The following is a 22,338-nucleotide window of genomic DNA, read 5'->3' as shown; positions in this document are numbered from 1 at the left end:
GTGCCACAGCCAGCTGGCAGCCAGGCACCAGTGGTGTGCCCCAGGGAGCAGTGCTGGGCCCCAGCCTCTTTAACATCTTCATTGATGATCTGGAGGAGGGCATTGAGTCGGTCAGCAGTAAATTGGCAGCTGAGAGCAAGCTGGGGGCAGGAGTTGATCTGCTGGAGGGTAGAGAGGCTCTGCAGAGGGACCTTGCCAGGCTGGGCAGATGGGCAGAGGCCAAGGGCAGGAGACTGAACACATTCAAGTGCCAGGGGCTGCACTTTGGCCACAGCAACCCCAGGCAGTGCTGCAGGCTGGGGGCAGAGTGGCTGAGAGTAGCCAGGCAGAGAGGGACCTGGGGGTGCTGGGTGACAGCAGCTGAACAGGAGCCAGCTGTGTGCCCAGGTGGCCAGGAGGGCCAAGGGCATCCTGGCCTGCATCAGGAACAGTGTGGCCAGCAGGAGCAGGGAGGTCATTGTGCCCTGTGCTCAGCACTGCTTAACCCACACCTTGAGTCCTGTGTCCAGTTCTGGGCTCCTCAGGTTAGGAAGGAGGTTGAGCTGCTGGAAGGTGTCCAGAGAAGGGCAACAAAGCTGGGGAGGGGTCTGGAGCACAGCCCTGTGAGGAGAGGCTGAGGGAGCTGGGCTTGCTTAGCCTGCAGAAGAGGAGGCTCAGGGGAGACCTTCTTGCTCTCTGCAACTCCCTGAAGGGAAGTTGTAGACAGACGGATGTTGGTCTCTTCTCCCAGGCAGCCAGCACTAGAACAAGAGGACACAGTCTCAGGCTGTGCCAGGGAAGGTTCAGGTTGGATGTTAGGAAGAAGTTCTACACAGAGAGAGTGATTGCCCATGGGAATGTGCTGCCTGGGGAGGTGGTGGAGTCCCCATCCCTGGAGCTGTTCAAGAGGAGACTTGATAGGGTGCTTGGTGCCATGGGTTAGTTGTTTAGGTGGTGTTGATTGGTTGATAGGTTGGACTTGATGATCTTTCAGGTCTCTTCCAGCCTGGTTTACTCTATGTATTCTATGTATAAGTGGGTTTCAAGAGGGGTGGCAGCCAGAGAAACGGCACCTGTGCCAGAGCAGGGCTGTGTTTGCCTCGGGGATGCTGATATACATCCACACACACACCAGGCACAGGAGAGGCAAAAGCATCTTCTGACATTTAAAGCCATCCCAGCTCGTCTGTGCCAGGCAGCCCAAGCTGTCAGCAGCACCGTGGGAGTGCTGCACGGCTTTCAGATAACAACAGCCTCTAACGAGGAGAGGGAGTCGAAGCTTTGCCGCAGGGGAGCAGGCACAAAGAGCCCGGCGAAAGCCATTTGGCCAGCCAGTGGCTCCCGCAGGGCTGCCCCGGCCCTGCCTGCAGGCTCCTCCTCTCCAGCACAAGAGGCTAAAGCACCAGCCCCACAGGCAGAGGATCGCGATTCAAACCTTGGCTCTGCCTCAAGCCTCCTCCCTAAGCTGCCCAGAGAAGTTCTATCATAGTATCATAGTAGCATAGAATCAGTCAGGGTTGGAAGGGACCACAAGGCTCAGCCAGTTCCAACCCCCCTGCCATGGGCAGGGACACCCCACACTAGATCAGCCTGGCCAGAGCCTCAGCCAGCCTGGGCTTAAACACCTCCAGGGACAGGGCCCCAACCACCTCCCTGCACAACCCATTCCAGGGCTTCACCACTCTCATGGGGAAGAACTTCCTCCTCCCCTCCAGCCTCAATCTCCCCACCTCCAGCTTCATTCCATCCCCCCTAGTCCTATCCCTGCCTGAAATCCTGAGCAGTCCCTCCCCAGCCTGCTTGGAGCCCCCTGCAGATCCTGGAAGGCCACAATGAGGTCACCTGGGAGCCTTCTCTTCTCCAGCCTGAACAGCCCCAACTCCTTCAGTCTGTGCTCACAGCAGAGCAGCTCCAGCCCTCTGCTCCTCCTCCTGGCCCTGCTCTGGACACCTTCCAGCCCCTCCAGATCCCTCTTGCAATAGGGGCTCCAGAGCTGGAGGCAGTACTGCAGGTGGGGTCTCCCCAGAGCTGAGCAGAGGGGCAGAATCCCCTCCCTGGCCCTGCTGGCCACACTTCTCTTGCTGCAGCCCAGGCTCTGCTTGGCTTTCCGGGCTGCAAGTGCACACTGAGAGCTCCTGCTGAGCTTCTCCTCCCCCAGCACCCCCAAGTCTCTCTCCTCAGGGCTGCTTTCCAGCCAGTCCCTGCCCAGCCTGCATTTGTGCCTGGGGTTGCCTCCACCCAGCTGCAGGACCCTGCCCTTGGTCTTGTTGCCCCTCCTGAGGTTGGCTTGTGCCCAGCTCTCCAGCCTGCCCAGCTCCCTCTGGATGGATCCCTTCCCTCCAGCTGCCTGCTGCCCCACACAGCTTGGTGCCATCAGCAACCCTGCTGAGGCTGCACTCAGTGCCACTGTCCCTGGCACCCACAGAGATGTTGAACAAGACTCCAAGCCTGGAAGTAGTGAAAGTCAGGTTGGATGGAGCCTTGAGCAAGCTGCTCTAGCAGGAGGTGTCCCTGCCCATGGCAGGGGGGTTGAACTGGATGATCTTTAAGGTCCCTTCCAACATGAACCAATCTGGGACTGTATGACTCCTGAATGAGCAGGTTCACAAGCCTTAGGATGCTGGCAGAAACCTCTGACAAGAATTAAATGTAGGAAGAGCATCCATCAGTGATTCTCCTGTTTGGCTAAGAGCACTAGGAGCCTGTCTCAAGTCCCTGCTCCTTCTGCAACCGCCCTGTGCAGCCAGGGAGCACTTTCATTGGAGGTGTAGGAAGGTCTGTGGGGCCAGGGAATCACAGAACCAGGGGATTGTTTGGGTTGGAAAAGCTCTCTAAGATCACTGAGTCCAACCATCAACCCAACCCCTCCCTGAACCAGAACAAGAGAACACAGTCTCAAGCTGTGCCAGGGGAGGTTTAGGCTGGAGGTGAGGAGAAAGTTCTTCCCAGAGAGAGTTGTTAGCCATTGGGATGTGCTGCCCAGGGAGGTGGTGGAGTCCCCATCCCTGGAGCTGTTCAAGAGGGGATTGGATGTGGCACTTGGTGCCATGGTCTGGTCATGAGGTCTGTGGTGGCAGCTTGGACTCAATGAGCTTTGAGGTCTCTTCCAACCTCGGTGATTCTGTGATGCCGTGAGACTGTGAAAGCACTCAAAGGCTGAGTGGAAAATGGAACAGAAGCACAGGTGCTGATTGCTGCAACAGCCTGCCCAGGGAGGTGCTCAAAGCCCCAGCCATGGAGGTGGCTTTTGAAGCCTTGCAGATGTGGTGCTGAGGCACGTGGTTTGGCACCTGCCTTGGCACAGTTAGAGCCACAGAATGCATCTGGTTAGAAGAGACCTCAAAGCTCATCCAGCCCCAGCCTCCACCCAGCCCTGAAGGGGCAGCACTAAACCACATCCCCAGGCACCAGGTCCACAGCTGCTTGAACACCCCCAGGGGTGGTGACTCCACCACTGCCCTGAGCAGACCACTCCAAGGTTTGAGAGCCCTCTCTATGAAGAAATATTTCCCAATATCCAGCCTGAGCCTCCCCTGGTGCAGCCTGAAACCATTTCCTCTCTTACTGAGAATGCTTGGACTTGATGATGGAGAGGGAATGGATTGGAGCTTGAGGAGGGGAGATTGAGACTGGAGAGGAGGAAGAAATTCTTGCCAGTGAGGCTGGGGAGCCTCTGGCACAGGCTGCCCAGGGAGGCTGTGGCTGCCTCCTGCCTGGAGGGGTTGAGGGCCAGGCTGGATGAGGCCTTGGGCAGCTGGGGCTGGTGGAAGTTGCCCCTACCCATGGCAGGGGGCTTGGATGGTCTTTAAGATCCCTTCCAATCCAAACCATTCTGTGACTGTGAATCTTAAAGGCCTCTTCCAACCCAAATGACTTTATGATCACTGAGCAGGTCCCCATCTGTACTGGTGGCAGCACAAAGCCTCCGCTGCCCCATGCCAACCCAGCACAGTTGGGTTCAGTCTCTGCCCAAGGTACTTTAGGAAGGACCAGAGCAGCCAAACCAGTGCCCCAGCCTGGGGCAGTGGCACTGCAGGAGGCAGTGCAGCAGCAGCTGAGCAGCACCAAGGGCATGTGGCTGCTGGGGCACAGGGCAGGCATTCTCAGCTAAGGCACAGATGCATGCCTGGGATAGCAGACAGGGATGGGAGAATTCCCGGAGGGTGAAGAGCTCCGCGTGGCATTTGCAGCAGCCCGGCCTGCCCCGTGCAGTATGTGATGTGTGACAGCAAGAGGACACTGCTCCCACCCTGCTGCAAGCCCCCAGGCTCCCATGGCCATCCTGCCTTCCACAGCCCAGGAGGGACAGGGCAGGACTGCAGCCTGGGGCAGGCATGCATTCACCCCAGCAGAACAGCACAAGTGGCTCCCCAGCTCAGGAGGGATCTGCTGGGGAGAGTCCAAGGGAGGGCTGCAAGGATGCTGAAGGGACTGCAGCACTGCCTGGTGGGGAGAGGCTGAGAGCCCTGGGGGTGTGCAGTCTGGAGAGGAGAAGGCTGAGAGGGATCTGCTCAATGTCTATCAGTAGCTGAGGGCTGGGGGTAGGAGGGAAGGGACAGGGACAGGCTCTGCTCACTGTGCCCTGTGACAGGACAAGGAGCAATGGATGGAAACTGCAGCACAGGAGGTTCCACCTCAGCATGAGGAGGAACTGATGATGATGGTGATGGTGGACTCCCCATCCCTGGAGGTGTTTAGGAAGAGCCTGGATGAGGCACTTGGTGCCATGGTTGAGTTGATCAGATGGTGCTGGGTGAGAGGTTGGACTGGATGAGCTCAAAGGTCTCTTCCAACCTGGTTAATTCTATTCTATTCTATTCTATTCTATTCTATTCTATTCTATTCTACTCTACTCTACTCTACTCTACTCTACTCTACTTGAAGGTGTCCAGAGAAGGGCAACAAGGCTGGGGAGGGGTCTGGAGCACAGCCCTGTGAGGAGAGGCTGAGGGAGCTGGGTTTGCTTAGCCTGCAGAAGAGGAGGCTCAGGGAAGACCTCATTGCCCTCTACAACTACCTGAAAGGTGGTTGTAGCCAGGTGGGGGTTGGTCTCTTCTCCCAGGCAGCCAGCACCAGAACAAGAGGACACAGTCTCAAGCTGTGCCAGGGGAGGTTTAGGCTGGAGGTGAGGAGAAAGTTCTTCCCAGAGAGAGTTGTTAGCCATTGGAATGTGATGCCCAGGGAGGTGGCAGAGTCCCCATCCCTGGAGGTGTTCAAGAGGGGCTTGGATGTGGCACTTGGTGCCATGGTCTGGTCATGAGGTCTGTGGTGACAGCTTGGACTCGATGATCTTTGAGGTCTCTTCCAACCTTAGTGATACTGTGAGACTGTGAGACTGTGAAATGATAGCATGAGAGGGAACAGACTGGAGCTCAGTGAAGGCAGCTCAAGCCTGGATATTAGAAAGACATTCTGGGCAGTGAGGCTGGGGAGCCTCTGGCACAGGCTGCCCAGGGAGGCTGTGGCTGCCTCCTGCCTGGAGGTGCTGAAGGCCAGGCTGGATGAGGCCCTGAGCAGCCTGTGCTGGTGGGAGGTGTCCCTGCCCATGGCAGGGGGTAGGAGCTGGCTGAGCTTTGAGCTCCCTTCCATCCCAACCCCTGCTGTGGCTCTGTGACCATGCCTGTCTCATTTACACTTCAGGCCATTCCTTTCCTTTTGGTAAGGGATTTGCAGCATGGAAAGCTCCACAGGGGCCTCAGGCAGGACCTGCTTCAGACCATTGTCTGCAACCCATCCCAGCAGCACTGAAGCAGCTTATCAGTGGCACAGCCTAGAGCAGTGGCCTTGGCTTTGGTAAGCATGATTTGTATTCCTCTATAAACATTAGGAGGGAGTCAGTTCTTTCAGCACAAACACCTCTGGCAGCAAAGATGCAACTGGGGGAGGTGGCTGAGAGCATGGGAATGTGCTGTTAAGCAAGCAAACAGCTCACAGAGCACAGCTCACTGGACCCAAGAAAGCCTTGCTGCCAATCTCAGCTAAGCTTCCCACAGGACATGGGCAAGAAGAACACAGCCAAAGAGTGAGAGCTGACTCAAACACATGGCTGCAAGCTCTGGGGGTGTGTGCAGGTGTTAAGCCCACCAAAGGCAGCTGCAGAGTGCTGCCCCTGGGGTGGAAATATCCCCTGCAACAGTAGAGGGGAGCAGGGGGGGTCTGCTGGAAAGCAGCTCCAAGGAGAAGGACCTGGGAGTGCTGTTGGGGTACAAGCTCACCACAAGCCAAAAGTCTGCCCTTAAGGACCAAAACTGCCAAAGGTGATCTGGGGGTCATGAAGAAGAGTGTGGCAGCAAGTGCAGGGAGGGCCTCCTGCCCTGCTGGGGTCATGGATGGAGGACTGGGTCCAGTCCTGGGTTCCCCAGTCCCAGAGGGACAGGGAACTGCTGGGGAGAGCCCAGGGGAGGCTACAGAGCTGCTGAAGGGCAGCTTGGGGAGCAGCAAAGGCTGAGAGCCCTGGGGCTGAGAGCCTGCAGAAGAGCAGCCCCAGAGGGCAGCTGAGCAATGCTCAGCAAGAGCTAAAGGAGCTGTGGGGGGCAAGAGGCTGGGGCCAGGCTCTGCTCAGGGGTGCCCAGGGACAGCACAAGGGACAGCAAGGGGCACAGAGTGGCAGCCAGGAGGTTGGAGCTGAGCAGGAGGAGAAAGTGGTTTGGGGTGAGGCTGCTGGGGCCTGGAGCAGGCTGCCCAGAGAGGTTGTGGAGTCTCCTGGGGTGGAGAGCTTCCAACCCCCCCTGGGCATTGTGCTGCTGGGCAAGCTGCTGGGGGTGCCCTGCTGGGGCAGGGCTTGGGCTGGGTGAGCTCCAGAGGTGTCCCCTAACTCCACCAAGCTGAGTTTCTGTCTGCATGCCTGAGCTTTTTGTTCACTTAAACTCTTGGGGGCCCTCACCATTTCTGCTCACTTCCATTCTCCAGGCACACTTCAGTAGTTCCCTGCTCAGCATTCTCTGAGCTCCCCAGCATCTGCCACCAAGAGCCTTTAGCTCACTCCCAGCTTCACCAATGTTTGAAACATTACAAACTGAGTCACACAATCACAGAGCTGCCAGGGCTGGAAGGGAGCTCAAGGCTCAGCCAGCTCCAACCCCCTGCCATGGGCAGGGACACCTCACACCACAGCAGGTCGCTCACAGCCACCTCCAGCCTGGCTGCAAACACCTCCAGGCAGGAGGCTTCCACCACCTCCCTGGGCAGCCTGTGCCAGGCTCTCACCACCCTCCTGGGCAACAACTTCTTCCTCACAGCCAATCTCAATCTCTCCTGATGCTGAGGGTTCATGCCTGGGAGGCTGCTGGAGCCTGGAGCAGGCTGCCCAGAGAGGTTGTGGAGTCTCCTGGTGTGGAGAGCTTCCAACCCCCCCTGGGCATTGTGCTGCTGGGCAGGGGGTGCCCTGCTGGGGCAGGGGGTGGACTGGGTGAGCTCCAGAGGTGTCCTCTAACTCCACCAGGCTGGGGCTCTGTGACTTTCTGCTGCAGAGATCTAGCACAGACATCAGTATTTTTCTCTGGAGAAGGATTTGTTCTTCCTGCTGAAGCTGAAAAACCTGAGCATCCAAGAGAGGAGAAATCCTCCCCACCCAGCTTCAGTGCACCCTGTGATCCCTCACACACTGCAGGCAGACATGGAATGAGGACACTGAAAGACACTGAAGGACTGCCCAGACATGACATCATCCTTTGGCTCCCCCTGAGGCTAGCTGGAAGAGCAGTGATATCACTTCATGCCTCCTGCCAGAGTCACTCTTGCAGGCAGAGCAGCAGCCACGCTCTGTCTGTGAGGGTGATGGCCAAGGCCCTCAGCCAGCCCTGAGCCCCCAGCAGCAGATCTCTGCAGTGCCCAGGGGATGGAGTCACAGGGGCTTAGTGGTACTGTGATGTTAGGGGTATAAATACACAATGCTGGCACTGAAGGAGCAGAAACACCAGCATGTGGTGCTGAGCACTGAGCTGGTGAGCAGGAGCACCTGAGGGATCCAGGCTAGGGGAAGGTGAGCCTGCCCCTGGCAGGTGAGCTGGAACTTCATGATCTTAAAGGTCCCTTCTAACCCAAACTATTCTTTGACTCACAGAAGGCATCAAGTTGGAAGGGACCCTCCAAGGGCATCCTGTCCAACCCCCCTGCAGGCAGCAGGGACAGCTCCAGCCAGAGCAGGCTGCCCAGGGACACAGCCAGGCTGAGCCTGAATGGCTCCAGGGATGGAGCCTCCAGCACCTCCCTGGGCAGCCTGTGCCAGAGTCTCCCCAGCCTCCCTGGGCAGCCTGTGCCAGAGTCTCCCCAGCCTCCATGGGCAGCCTGTGCCAGAGTCTCCCCAGCCTCCCTGGGCAGAACTTCCTCCTGAGGTCCAACCTAACTCTGCCCTGCTCCAGTGCCAAACCACTGCTCCTTTTCCTATCCCCACAGCCCCTTCTGAACAGTCCCTCCCCAGCCTTCCTCGAGGTCCCCTTCAGATATTGAAATGCAGCTCTCAAGTCTCCCTGGAGCCTCAGAACAAGAGGACAGTCTCAAGCTGTGCCAGGGGAGGTTCAGGCTGGATGTTAGGAAGAAATTCTTCCCAGCAAGAGAGATTGGCCATGGGAATGTGCTGCCCAGGGAGGTGGTGGAGTCCCCATCAGTGGAAGTGTTCAAGAGGGGATTGGACATAGAACTTGGAGCCATGGTTTGGTAGTCAGGAGGTGTTGGGTGACAGCTTGGACTTGATGATCTCTGAGGTATTTTCCAACCTTATTGATTCTATGATTCCAGTACCTGAAGGGCTCCAGGAGAGCTGGAAAGGGACTCTGGACAAGGGCTGGGAGTGCCAGGCTGAGGAACAATGGCTTTGAGCTGGGAGAGAGGAGATTGAGAGTGGAGAGGAGGAAGAAATGGTTGAGAGTGAGGCTGGGGAGACTCTGGCACAGGCTGCCCAGGGAGGCTGTGGCTGCCTCCTGCCTGGAGGTGTTCAGGGCCAGGCTGGATGAGGCCCTGAGCAGCCTGTGCTGGTGGGAGGTGTCCCTGCCCCTGGTAGGGGCTTGGAGCTGGCTGAGCTTTGAGCTCCCATCCAACCCAAACCATTCTGTGATCCACTGAGATGTTGCTGTTAGCACATTCACAGCTTTGTAATGAATGAATTCAGGACACTGATGGCCAACTGTGTGTGGATCTCTGGTGCACTGCATTCCTGAGGGGCTCTGCAGTTACCTGCTCTCTCTCAGGAGCAAAGGCTGAGAGCCCTGGGGCTGTCTAGCTTGGAGAACAGAACAGAATAGAACAGAATATAATAGAATAGAATAGAATAAACCAGGTTGGTTGGAAACCTCTCACCCAGCACCATCTGATCAACTAAACCATGGCACCAAGTGCCTCATCCAGGCTCTGCCTAAACACCTCCAGGGATGGGGACTCCACCACCTCCCTGGGCAGCACATTCCCATGGCCAATCTCTCTTGCTGCGAAGGATTTCTTCCTAACATCCAGCCTAAACCTCCCCTGGCACAGCTTGAGACTGTGTCCTCTTGTTCTGGTGCTGGGTGCCTGGGAGAAGAGCCCAACCCCCAGCTGGCTCCAACCTCCCTTCAGGGAGTTGCAGGCTCATGTTCAGCCTACCATCGACCAGCACCCCCAGGTTCCTCTCTGCCTGGCAGCTCTCAGCCACTCTGCCCCCAGCCTGTAGCACTGCCTGGGGTTGCTGTGGCCAATGTGCAGCCCCTGGCACTTGGCTGTGTTCAATCTCCTGCCCTTGGCCTCTGCCCATCTGCCCAGCCTGTCCAGGTCCCTCTGCAGAGCCTCTCTACCCTCCAGCAGACCAACTCCTGCCCCCAGCTTGCTGTCATCCACAAATTCACTGCTGATGGACTCAATGCCCTCATCCAGATCATCAACTATAGACATTGATCAGATCCCTTCTCAGCCTCCTCTTCTGCAGCCTAAACAGCCCCAGGGCTCTCAGCCTCTCTTCATAAGGGAGATGCTCAAGACCTCAGATCCTCCTCATGGCTCTGCTGGACTCTCTGCAGCAGGTCTCTGTCTCTCTTGAACTGGGGAGGCCAAAACTGGACACAGTATTCCAGGGGTGTTCTCCCCAGGGCAGAGCAGAGCAGGAGGAGATCCTCCCTGCCCCTGCTGGCCACACTGTCACTGCAGCCATTCACACAGCTTCACAAACCCCCAGGAAGCTCCCCAGCTCTACTCATCCCTATTTTAAGGCAGGAGAAAGGATTTAGAGATGGGTGAAGAGAGCAAGCCCCAGCTCTCAGCTTCTGCAGCAAGGGCTCACAGCAGCCCCTGGCAGTGAGGAGCTCCTTTGGCCCCACAAAGCCCCACAGAGCTGCAGCACATCAGGGAATCCAGAGGGACCTGCAGGACCCCTGTACCCATTTTTAAGCCTCATGAAATTGAAGAACCTCCTTTATTTCCCTGCAATTGCTTTATGGCTGCATAAAATCCATCTCACTGAACAGTAATTGCCTGCCTGCTCCTGCATTTGGCAGCAGCCAGCAGCTGGTGAGTGCTGCAGCTCCTCCTCTGGAATGCCTGCTCAAGGCAGAAGCCTCTGACACAGCTCAGCTGGAGCTGCCTCAGCCCTGCCAGTGAAGGACCTCCCCATCCTGCACCACCAGCTCAGCCCTCTCCAGACCTTCACCCACACTGCCCCACACAAGCCTTCTGCTGTGACCACTGGAAGTTGTGCTCTGCAACTCTCACCACTGCTCACAGCCCTCCTGGCATCCTGGAGTCCCAGCATGGTGGAGTGAGAGGACATCTCTGGAGCTCACCCAGTCCACCCCCCTGCCCCAGCAGGGCACCCCCAGCAGCTTGCCCAGCAGCACAATGCCCAGGGGGGGTTGGAAGGGACCTTTGGAGCTCACCCAGCCCACCCCCCTGCCCCCAGCAGGGCACCCCCAGCAGCTTGCCCAGCAGCACAGTGCCCAGGGGGGGTTGGAAGCTCTCCACCCCAGGAGACTCCACAACCTCTCTGGGCAGCCTGCTCCAGGCCTCCAGCAGCCTCACACCAAACAACTTTCTCCTCCTGCTCAGCTCCAACCTCCTGGCTGCCACTCTGTGCCCCTTGCTGTCCCTTGTGCTGTCCCTGGGCACCACTGAGCAGAGCCTGGCCCCAGCCTCTTGCCCCCCACAGCTCCTTTAGCTCTTGCTGAGCATTGCTCAGCTGCCCTCTGGGGCTGCTCTTCTGCAGGCTCTCAGCCCCAGGGCTCTCAGAGAATAGGATAGGATAGGATAGGATAGGATAGGATAGGATAGGATAGGATAGGATAGAATAGAATAGAATAGAATAGAATAGAATAGAATAGGATAAGATAGGATAGGATAGGATAGGATAGGATAGGATAGGATAGGATAGGATAGGATAGGATAGAGTAGGATAGGATAGGATAGAATTAACCAGGTTGGAAAAGACCTTTGAGATCATCAAGTCCAACCTGTCACCCAGTACCATCTGAACATCTGAACCACGGCACCAAGGGCCTCATCCAGGCTCCTCCTAAACACCTCCAGGGATGGGGACTCCACCACCTCCCTGGGCAGAGCTGGGAGAGGGGAGATTGAGACTGGAGATGAGGAAGAAATTGTTGAGAGTGAGGGTGGGGAGATAAAGTTGAGAAAGACCTCAGGGATCATCAAGTCCAAGCTGTCACCCAACACCTCCTGACAACTAAACCATGGCTCCAAGTGCCTCATCCAAGCTTTTTGTGAACACCTCCAGGGCTGGGGACTCCACCACCTCCCTGGGCAGCACATTCCCATGGCCAATCTCTCTTGCTGGGAAGAACTTCTTCCTTACATCCAGCTCCTCCCAGAGCTGCTGCAGGCCCCTCAGCAGTTTGCAGCCTCCCCTCTCCCCAGCAGTCAGTCACTTGGGTTCATGCAGCACAGCTTTGAATGTGGAATTGGTCAGTATTTCAGGAATGCTGCATTTTGATATGGCCACATCATGGCTGAGCTTGGAGCACAGGATCCCCCATGGAATAAGCTTTGTTTGCCTCATTTCTCTGTGTTTTGAAGTAGTTTGAGATGGTTTGATGCTTACTGGAGTGCTAATGATAGAATAGCTCAGGATGGAAGTGACCTCAGAGATCATCTCTGCTGGACTTGCTCCAGTAGCTCACTGTCTCTTTTGAACTGGGGAGCCCAGAACCAGACCCAGGAGTCCACCTGTGGCCTCACTAGGCAGAGTAGAGGGCAAGTCCTTCTTTCCTTGGTGAACCTCCACTTTCTGACCATTCTCCCTGATAGAAATACAGAACACAGAATACACCAGGTTGGAAAAGACCTCAGGGATCATCAAGTCCAACCTCTCATCCAACACCACCTGATCAACTAAACCATGGCACCAAGGGCCTCATCCAGGCTCTTCCTAAACACCTCCAGGGATGGGGACTCCACCACCTCCCTGGGCAGCACATTCCCATGGCCAATCTCTTTGGCTAGGAAGAATTTCTTCCCCACCTCCAGCCTGAACCTCCCCTGGCACAGCTTGAGACTGTGTCTTCTTGTTCTGCTGCTGGGTGCCTGGGAGAAGAGCCCAACCCCCACCTGGCTACAACCTCCCTTCAGGGAGTTGGAGAGAGCAATGAGGTCTCCCCTGAGCCTCCTCTTCCCCAGGCTAAGCAACCCCAGCTCCCTCAGCCTCTCCTCACAGGGCTGTGCTCCAGACCCCTCCCCAGCTTTGTTGCCCTTCTCTGGACACCTTCCAGCAGCTCAACCTCCTTCCTAACCTGAGGAGCCCAGAACTGGACACAGGACTCAAGGTGTGGCCTGAGCAGTGCTGAGCACAGGGCACAATGACCTCCCTGCTCCTGCTGGCCACACTGTTCCTGATGCAGGCCAACTGCAAGAGCAACAGCTACAGAAGGGCTCTGCAGCACTGCCTTGTGGCCTCTCCTCAGCAGCCTGCTCCCTTCCCATGTTCACATTGCTCCTTTGCCTTCAGCCCTGCACGAAGAGCCAGGAGTGGAAGTGGGAATGAGACATTCCCAGAGGGACCTGCTTGTGCTTATTGCTTCCCCCTTTGAAGGCATTTCTTAGAGCTCCTCAATTACCAGTGGCAGGTGCAGGCAAGGCAAGGCAATGCTAATGTTGCAGCTAATAATGGATTAGGAACCATTAGCCCTCCTTGGAAAAGGCAGCAAGTGGAGGCACTCGAGGGATGCAGCAGCAGTTCAGGGGCTCAGTTATTTACCTGACTCTGACACACTGCTAGGCCAGGCAGGAGCAGCTGGGAAGGATTTGTCACCACCACAGCCAAGCATCCTGTGCAGGGTGGGGGGACATCAGCTCCTGCTGCTAAGGGAAAATGTGTCCTGAAGGCAGGGGCCACCACAGGCACCACAAGGGAGCCTGTGTCAAGCCCATGTGGCCAATTGCAAGGCCCCAGGCAACCTGGGACAAGAAGAAGAGGACACAGCCTCAAGCTGTGCCAGGGGAGGTTTAGGCTGGAGGTGCAGCCCTCCCTGAAGGGAGGTTGGAGCCAGGTGGGGGTTGGGCTCTTCTCCCAGGCAGCCAGCACCAGAACAAGAGGACACAGTCTCAGGCTGTGCCAGGGGAGATTTAGGCTGGAGGTCAGGAGGAAGTTCTACACAGAGAGAGAGATTGCCCATTGGAATGTGCTGCCCAGGGAGGTGGTGGAGTCCCCATCCCTGGAGGTGTTTAGGAAGAGCCTGGCTGAGGCCCTTGGAGCCATGGTTGAGTTGATCAGATGGTGCTGGGTGAGAGGTTGGACTGGATGAGCTCCAAGGTCTTTTCCATCCTGGTTAATTCTGTATTCTGCCCCACACTTGGGTTGGTGCAGCCCCCAATGGTGGCTGGGGGATGAAGGGATAGGGAGCAGCCTTGTGGGGATACAGTCTCAAGCTGTGCCAGAGGAGGTTCAGGCTGGATGTTAGGAAGAAATTCTTCCCAGCCAGAGAGATTGGCCCTGGGAATGAGCTGCCCAGGGAGGGTGGTGGAGTCCTCATCCCTGGAGGTGTTTAAGAAGAGTTGAAGGGATAGGGAGCAGGGGAAGGACTTAGGGGTGCTGGCAGGTGAAAAGCTGGAGATGAGCTGGCACTCTGCACTCCCAGGCCAGAGCCAGATGTGGTTCTAAGTGGATTTAACTCTGCTCACCACAGCTCTCTGGGCTCAGGCAGCCAAGCAGTTCACCCAGCAAGGCAGCCACCCCTCCAAGCCAGGAGCAGGGAGCTGTGGGAGGCTGTGGCAAATGCTTTACTAAAGTCCAGGCAGAAGACATCCACAGCCTGCCTGCCTGCAGGCAGTGGTTTGGTTCACCAGCTGCCTGCTGGTGGGAAGCAGGGAACAAATCCCTGAGCCTGCTTGGCTTCACTGATTTTCTCCTCATTCTGCTCTTCCACTTCTCTCCCCCATCCTCCTGGGGGCATTAAGCAATCAGACTGGGGGTGGTTAGAATCAGAGCATCAATGAGGTTGGGAAAGACCTCAGAGATCATCAAGTCCAAGCTGTCACCCAGCACCTCCTGACAACTAAGCCATGGCTCCAAGAGCCACATCCAAGCCTTATTTGAACACCTCCAGGGACTGTGACTCCCTGTTAGTTGCTGCCAGGGTCATCCACCACATCATCCCACCCCTGCATAGCTGTTCAAGAGCCAGGTGGGGTTTGGGCTCTTCTCCCTAGTCTCAGGTGACAGGAGGAGAGGAACTGGCCTGAAATTGTGCCAGGGGAGGCTTAGGTTGGAGAGGAGGAAAAATGTCTTTGCTGCAGGAGTGGTCAGGGCTTGGCAGAGGCTGCCCAGGGAGGTGGTGGAGTCCCCATGGCTGGAGGTGCTCCAGAACCCTGTGGCCATGGCAGCTGGGGCCAGAGTTTGGTGGCCATGGAGAGGTTGGGCTGCTGGTTGGCCTGGGTGAGCTCAGAGGGATTTTCCAACCAAAGCACAGGCTGTGCTGTGCTGATTCTGTGACACAGAATTGGGCTTCAATGAACAACATCAACCTAACAAAGTGGATGCTCTCTGGTAATAAAAGACCATGGTCAGGCACTCAGAATGTTCCCATTCATCTGCTCACCCTTTCCATCTGCTTCCCTTCCTTGTTTTACCTCCTCCTCCCAGCTGATGGTTGGTTTTAATGCCATCAACCTGCTTCACACTGCTTGATTTTCATTGCTGGATGCTAGAGTGAAGCTCTGAGCTCTCCTTCATCTCTGCTTTTAGTGCTAGCTGGAAAATGACTCCAATGTTATTTGTAGCTCTCATTGCTATGATTCAGCTCCCTGCTCAGAGGCTGTGCTCCACAGCTGGAGCTGGAATACAAGCAGTGCAAAGTCTCCATGTGTGCAGCTCTGGGGCCCATGCTCTTTAATAGCTTTATTGATGATCTGGAGGAGGGCATTGAGTCCATCAGCAGGCAATTTGCAGATGACACCAAGCTGGGGCAGGAGTTGATCTGCTGGAGGGTAGAGAGGCTCTGCAGAGGGACCTTGCCAGGCTGGGCAGATGGGCAGAGGCCAAGGGCAGGAGATTGAACACAGCCAAGTGCCAGGGGCTGCACATTGGCCACAGCAACCCCAGGCAGTGCTACAGGCTGGGGGCAGAGTGGCTGAGAGCAGCCAGGCAGAGAGGGACCTGGGGGTGCTGGGTGACAGCTGCCTGAACATGAGCCTGCAGTGTGCCCAGGCAGCCAGGAGGGCCTGCATCCTGGCCTGCATCAGGAACAGTGTGGCCAGCAGGAGCAGGGAGGTCATTGTGCCCTGTGCTCAGCACTGCTCAGGCCACACCTTGAGTCCTGTGTCCAGTTCTGGGCTTCTCACTTTAAGAAAGACATTGAGAGACTTGAAGGTGTCCAGGGAAGGGCAACAAAGCTGGGGAGGGGTCTGGAGCACAGCCCTGTGAGGAGAGGCTGAGGGAGCTGGGGTTGCTTAGCCTGCAGAAGAGGAGGCTCAGGGGAGACCTTCTTGCTCTCTCCAACTCCCTGAAGGGAGGTTGGAGCCAGGTGGGGGTTGGGCTCTTCTCCCAGGCACCCAGCAGCAGAACAAGAGGACACAGTCTCAAGCTGTGCCAGGGGAGGTTTAGGTTGGAGGTGAGGAGGAAGTTCTACACAGAGAGAGTGATTGCCCATTGGAATGTGCTGCCCAGGGAGGTGGTGGAGTCCCCATCCCTGGAGGTGTTCAGGAGGAGACTTGATAGGGTGCTTGGTGCCATGGGTTAGTTGATTAGGTGGTGTTGGATGATAGGTTGGACTTGATGATCTTGAAGGTCTCTTCCAACCTGGTCTATTCTATTCTATTCTATTCTATTCTATTCTATTCTATTCCACTCCATTCCATTCCATTCCATTCCATTCCATTCCATTCCATTCCACTCCACTCCATTCCATTCCATTTCATGCAAGGCAAACATCTGTCTTAGTCAAAGGCATAAGGGACCCTCACTCAGGCCCTGGTTTCCCAGCTGATGTCAGCACTCTGATGTCACCAAAGGGACTTCCCCCATGGGTGTTCAAGTTGCTGCTGCTGTTCTAAGTGGATACAATCCTATGGTCACAGAATTGTTTGGGGTGGAAGAGCCCTCCAGGATCATCGACTGCAACCAGCACCCCAACCCCTCCGTGGCCACCAAACCCTGGCCCCAGGTGCCATGGCCACAGGGTTCCTGAACCCCTCCAGGCATGGGGACTCCACCACCTCCCTGGGCAGCCTTTGCCAAGCCCTGACCAATGCCTTCCCATTTCCCACTTCAGAAGTGCCTTAAATGTATGACTGTCAGAACCAAGCACAGTGTAACCTGTCTGTCCCTCACAGAATCACAGAATGGGTTGGGTTGAAAGGGACCTTGAAGATCATCCAGTTCCAAGCCCCCTGCCATAGGCAGGGACACCTCCCACTAGAGCAGGTTGCTCACAGCCTCATCCAGCCTGGTCCTGAGCACCTCCAGGCAGGAGGCAGCCACAGCCTCCCTGGGCAGCCTGTGCCAGAGTCTCCCCAGCCTCACTCTCAACCATTTCTTCCTCTTCTCCACTCTCAGTCTCCTCTCTCCCAGCTCAAAGCCATTGTCCCTCAGCCTGGCACTCCCAGCCCTTGGCCAGAGTCCCTCCCCAGCTCTCCTGGAGCCCTTCAGGCCCTGCAAGGCTGCTCTGAGGTCTCCCTGGAGCCTTCTCTTCTCCAGGCAGAGCAGCCCCAACTCTCCCAGCCTGGCCCCACAGCAGAGGGCTTCCAGCATTGCTATGGCCTCCTGTGGCTCTGCTCCACCAGTTCCCTGGCTGGGCTGTGCTGTGCTGGGGGCTCCAGAGCTGCCCCAGCACTGCAGGGGGATGTCAGCAGAGCACAGCAGAGGGGCAGAATCTCCTCCCTGGCCCTGCTGCCCATACCTCTTTTGAAGATTCAAACCCATCACAGAGCTTTCAGAAGCACAAAATCCTCTCCCTTAGCAAAGTGGCTCTTGGACCAAGTACCAAAAGAGCTAGATTGACTCTGGAAAATAAAAGATAATAACCCCATCTTCAAGGCCCTGCTTGACACTGAGATGTCTTAATTCCACTAAACATCTACCTGCACCTCCCCAGACTGCACTCTCTTCACAGCACTGATCCTAGGCAGCATTTCTCTCAGCCAGCAGGTCAAGGGAGGGGATTCTCCCCCTCTGCTGAGACCACAGCTGGAGCTCTGGGGTCAGTTCTGGAGCCTCTGTGCCAGGAAGGCTCTGGAGGGGCTGGAGGGTGTCCAGAGCAGGGCCAGGAGGAGGAGCAGAGGGCTGGAGCTGCTCTGCTCTGCAGACAGCCTGAGAGAGTTGGGGTTGTGCAGGCTGCAGAGGAGAAGGCTCCCAGGAGACCTTCTGGTGGCCTTCCAGGAGCTGCAGGGGGCTGCAAGCAAGCTGGGGAGGGACTTTGGAGGGGGTCAGGGAGGGATAGGGGTCTGGGACACCTCTGAGGGGGGCAGGAATCAGGCCTGGGACAGGGAGTCAGCAATGGGCACTGGCAGCCCAGAAGGCCAAGGGCAGCTCAGCTGCCCTTGGCCTTCTGGGCTGCCAGTGCCCATTGCCAGAGGTGGAGGGAGAGGATCCTGCCCCTCTGCTCTGGGGTGTCAGGGAGGGACAGGACTAAGGGGGATGGAGCAGAACTAGAAGTGGGGAGACTGAGATTGGCTGTGAGGAAGAAGTTGTTGCCCAGGAGGGTGGTGAGAGCCTGGCACAGGCTGCCCAGGGAGGTGGTGGAAGCCTCCTGCCTGGAGGGGTTTGCAGCCAGGCTGGAGGTGGCTGTGAGCAACCTGCTGTGGTGTGAGGTGTCCCTGCCCAGGGCAGGGGGTTGGAGCTGGCTGAGCCTTGAGCTCCCTTCCAGCCCTGACTGTTCTATGATTCTATGGTGTGCCACCCCCCCCTTGCCTGCCCTGCCCATCCCTCCTGAACCCAGTGCTTGCTTTCCTGGGCAGAGGCTGCACAGACAGCTCAGGTGATTCCCACCCTGTTGGTCCAGGAACAGAAGATCCTTGTTCAAAACCACACAGGCATCCAGGGGGTGACAGCATTGGATATTGATTGCATTTACTCCCTCAGTGAGTGCCTTTAATCTGCTCACCAAATGAGATCTTTGAAGCAAAGCTCTTCCCTAACCATGCCACAAGTGTCCAGCACAGCTGGGAGCCACAGCTGTCTGTGTCATCGAGAGGATCAAAGGCTCAAACGTTGCTGGGCCCTTGCAGAGCCTCAGGAACAGAGGGAGATGTGCTTCATTCTAAGCTCATCACATAGCTTTAACAGAAGGAAGGAACCCAACATAATTGCTTCTCAGCTTCTCAGCATTCCAAACACCAACTGTCTTCAGTGCCTGTGTGGGGAAAGAAGCTATGGCTTGGCAGCAGCAGCAGCAGCAGCATCTCTTTACTTCCTCACCTCCACTCCACCTGCCAGCCCAGGTCATTCCCCACACCTGCATTCCCAGCTGTTAGTCCCTGCACAACAGGATTGATGCTTTCAGCCTGGCACAGCAAGGAGCTGCCAGTGAGCAGAACCTACTACAGTGAGCAGCACCAGAGCCTGATACAGCTGACACAGAGAGCAGCACCAGAGCCTGATACAGCTGACACAGAGAGCAGCACCACAGCCTGATACAGCTGATACAGAGAGCAGCACCAGAGCCTGATACAGCTGATACAGAGAGCAGCACCAGAGCCTGATACAGAGAGCAGCACCACAACCTGATACAGAGAGCAGCACCAGAGCCTGATACAGCTGATACAGAGAGCAGCACCAGAGCCTGATACAGCTGATACAGAGAGCAGCACCACAACCTGATACAGCTGATACAGAGAGCAGCACTAGAGCCTGATACAGCTGATACAGAGAGCAGCACCACAACCTGATACAGCTGATACAGAGAGCAGCACCAGAGCCTGATACAGCTGATACAGAGAGCAGCACCACAGCCTGATACAGCTGATACAGAGAGCAGCACCACAGCCTGATCCAGCTGATACACAGAGCAGCACCACAACCTGATACAGAGAGCAGCACCAGAGCCTGATACAGCTGATACAGAGAGCAGCACCAGAGCCTGATACAGCTGATACAGAGAGCAGCACCACAACCTGATACAGCTGATACAGAGAGCAGCACCACAGCCTGATACAGAGAGCAGCACCAGAGCCTGATACAGCTGATACAGAGAGCAGCACCAGAGCCTGATACAGCTGATACAGAGAGCAGCACCAGAGCCTGATACAGCTGATACAGAGAGCAGCACCAGAGCCTGATACAGCTGATACAGAGAGCAGCACCAGAGCCTGATACAGCTGATACAGAGAGCAGCACCACAGCCTGATACAGCTGATACAGAGAGCAGCACCAGAGCCTGATACAGCTGATACAGAGAGCAGCACCAGAGCCTGATACAGCTGATACAGAGAGCAGCACCAGAGCCTGATACAGCTGACACAGAGAGCAGCACCAGAGCCTGATACAGCTGATACAGAGAGCAGCACCACAGCCTGATACAGCTGATACAGAGAGCAGCACCAGAGCCTGATACAGCTGACACAGAGAGCAGCACCACAGCCTGATACAGCTGATAGAGAGAGCAGCACCAGAGCCTGATACAGCTGATAGAGAGAGCAGCACCACAGCCTGATACAGCTGATACAGAGAGCAGCACCAGAGCCTGATACAGCTGACACAGAGAGCAGCACCAGAGCCTGATACAGCTGATAGAGAGAGCAGCACCACAGCCTGATACAGCTGATACAGAGAGCAGCACCAGAGCCTGATACAGCTGATACAGAGAGCAGCACCAGAGCCTGATACAGCTGATACAGAGAGCAGCACCAGAGCCTGATACAGCTGATACAGAGAGCAGCACCACAGCCTGATACAGCTGATACAGAGAGCAGCACCAGAGCCTGATACAGCTGATACAGAGAGCAGCACCACAGCCTGATACAGCTGATACAGAGAGCAGCACCAGAGCCTGATACAGCTGATACAGAGAGCAGCACCACAGCCTGATACAGCTGATACAGAGAGCAGCACCACAACCTGATACAGAGAGCAGCACCACAACCTGATACAGAGAGCAGCACCACAACCTGATACAGCTGATACAGAGAGCAGCACCAGAGCCTGATACAGCTGATACAGTGAGCAGCACCAGAGCCTGATACAGCTTTTGGTCAAAGCCTTCCACCCAAACCCATTCAGTGTGGCCAGCAGCAGCAGGGAGGTCATTGTGCCCTGTGCTCAGCACTGCTTAGGCCACACCTGGAGTCCTGTGTCCAGTTCTGGGCTCCTCAGTTTAGGAAAGATGTTGAGATGCTGGAAGGTGTCCAGAGAAGGGCAACAAAGCTGGGGAGGGGTCTGGAGCATAGCCCTGTGAGGAGAGGCTGAGGGAGCTGGGGTTGCTTAGCCTGCAGAAGAGGAGGCTCAGGGGAGACCTTCTTGCTCTCTCCAACTCCCTGAAGGGAGGTTGGAGCCAGGTGGGGGTTGGTCTCTTCTGCCAGGCACCCAGCACCAGAACAAGAAGGTCTCTCCTGAGCCTCCTCTTCTCCAGGCTAAGCAACCCCAGCTCCCTCAGCCTCTCCTCACAGGGCTGTGCTCCAGACCCCTCCCCAGCCTTGTTGCCCTTCTCTGGACACCTTCCAGCAAGTCAGCCTCCTTCCTAACCTGAGGGGCCCAGAACTGGACACAGGACTCAAGCTGTGGCCTCAGCAGTGCTGAGCACAGGGCACAATGACCTCCCTGCTCCTGCTGGCCACACTGTTCCTGATGCAGGCCAGGATGCCCTTGGCGTGCCTGGGAGAAGAGACCCTGCTAAGCAGGAAGGCAAATCAACCCCCAGAGGCTGTCACCTGAGCCCAACATTCAGGGTGCCAGGATGTCAGCTCCACCAGAAGGAAGAGCCAAGTGGCAGCATCCAGGATTGGAGCCTGGCTGTTTCCCTGCATCTACTTCACCAAAGCTCTTTCATCTTCCTCTTTTAGAGCCTTATTTCACTTTTTTTCTTCCTCCCCCCCCCAGTGTTAGCTGCACCCACCAAGGGTCTGCATTTAAATCCCCAACTTGCAAGACAGGGCTTGTGAAAAAATAAGCCCCCAACCCCACAACACCTTCCCCCAGGGTGAGTAGGAGGTTTTTTTTCCCCTGCTGAAAACAGAGGAATGCATCAAAATCAAAACATAACCAAAGCTTCCACTGAACACCACTTGGTTTCCCCTCCCCCTCTCTCCTCCTTGCTATTTGGCTGCTTGGGTTGGAGTTTTTCATCAAAACCTGATCTTGTGAAATGTCATTTGGGAAGCATTTGGGGAAGCTGAAATGGAACCACCTGCACTGCAAGCTGTTGGTTCTTACTCGCTCCTGGGGATGTCAGCAGGGAGAGGAGCCCAGGGAGCCCAGGCTGGCACACAAGGGCTGCCCTCAGCACAGTGACCAAGTGGCCAGCCTGGATTTAGAATAGAATGGAATAGAGCAGGTTGGAAGAGACCTGAAAGATCATCAAGTCCAACCTGTCATCCAACAACACCTAAGCAACTAACCCATGGCACCAAGCTCCCTATCAAGTCTCCTCCCAAACACCTCCAGGGATGGGGACTCCACCATCTCCCTGGGCAGCACATCCCAATGAGCAATCTCTCTATCTGTGTAGAACTTCCTCCTAACCTCCAGCTTAAATCTCCCCTGGTGCAGCCTGAGACTGTGTCCTCTTGTTCTGCTGCTGGGTGCCTGGGAGAAGAGCCCAACCCCCACCTGGCTCCAACCTCCCTTCAGGGAGTTGGAGAGAGCAAGAAGGTCTCCCCTGAGCCTCCTCTTCCCCAGGCTAAGCAACCCCAGCTCCCTCAGCCTCTCCTCACAGGGCTGTGCTCCAGACCCCTCCCCAGCCTTGTTGCCCTTCTCTGGACACCTTCCAGCAGCTCAACCTCTTTCCTAACCTGAGGAGC

At 56.3% G+C, this 22,338-nt stretch overlaps 1 protein-coding gene across 1 annotated transcript in view; it reads right to left on the bottom strand.

Annotated features, from left to right (window-relative positions):
• Positions 1–22,338, bottom strand: part of TSPAN4 (tetraspanin 4) — a 393,869-nt gene that overhangs the window by 350,142 nt on the left and 21,389 nt on the right. The window lies entirely within an intron of this gene.

The sequence above is a fragment of the Dryobates pubescens genome, chromosome 22, assembly GCF_014839835.1.
Source record: "Dryobates pubescens isolate bDryPub1 chromosome 22, bDryPub1.pri, whole genome shotgun sequence".
Taxonomy (NCBI): Eukaryota; Metazoa; Chordata; class Aves; order Piciformes; family Picidae; genus Dryobates; species Dryobates pubescens.
The sequence above is the reverse complement of the archived record's forward strand: the minus strand, read 5'-3'. Positions and strand labels throughout refer to the sequence as shown.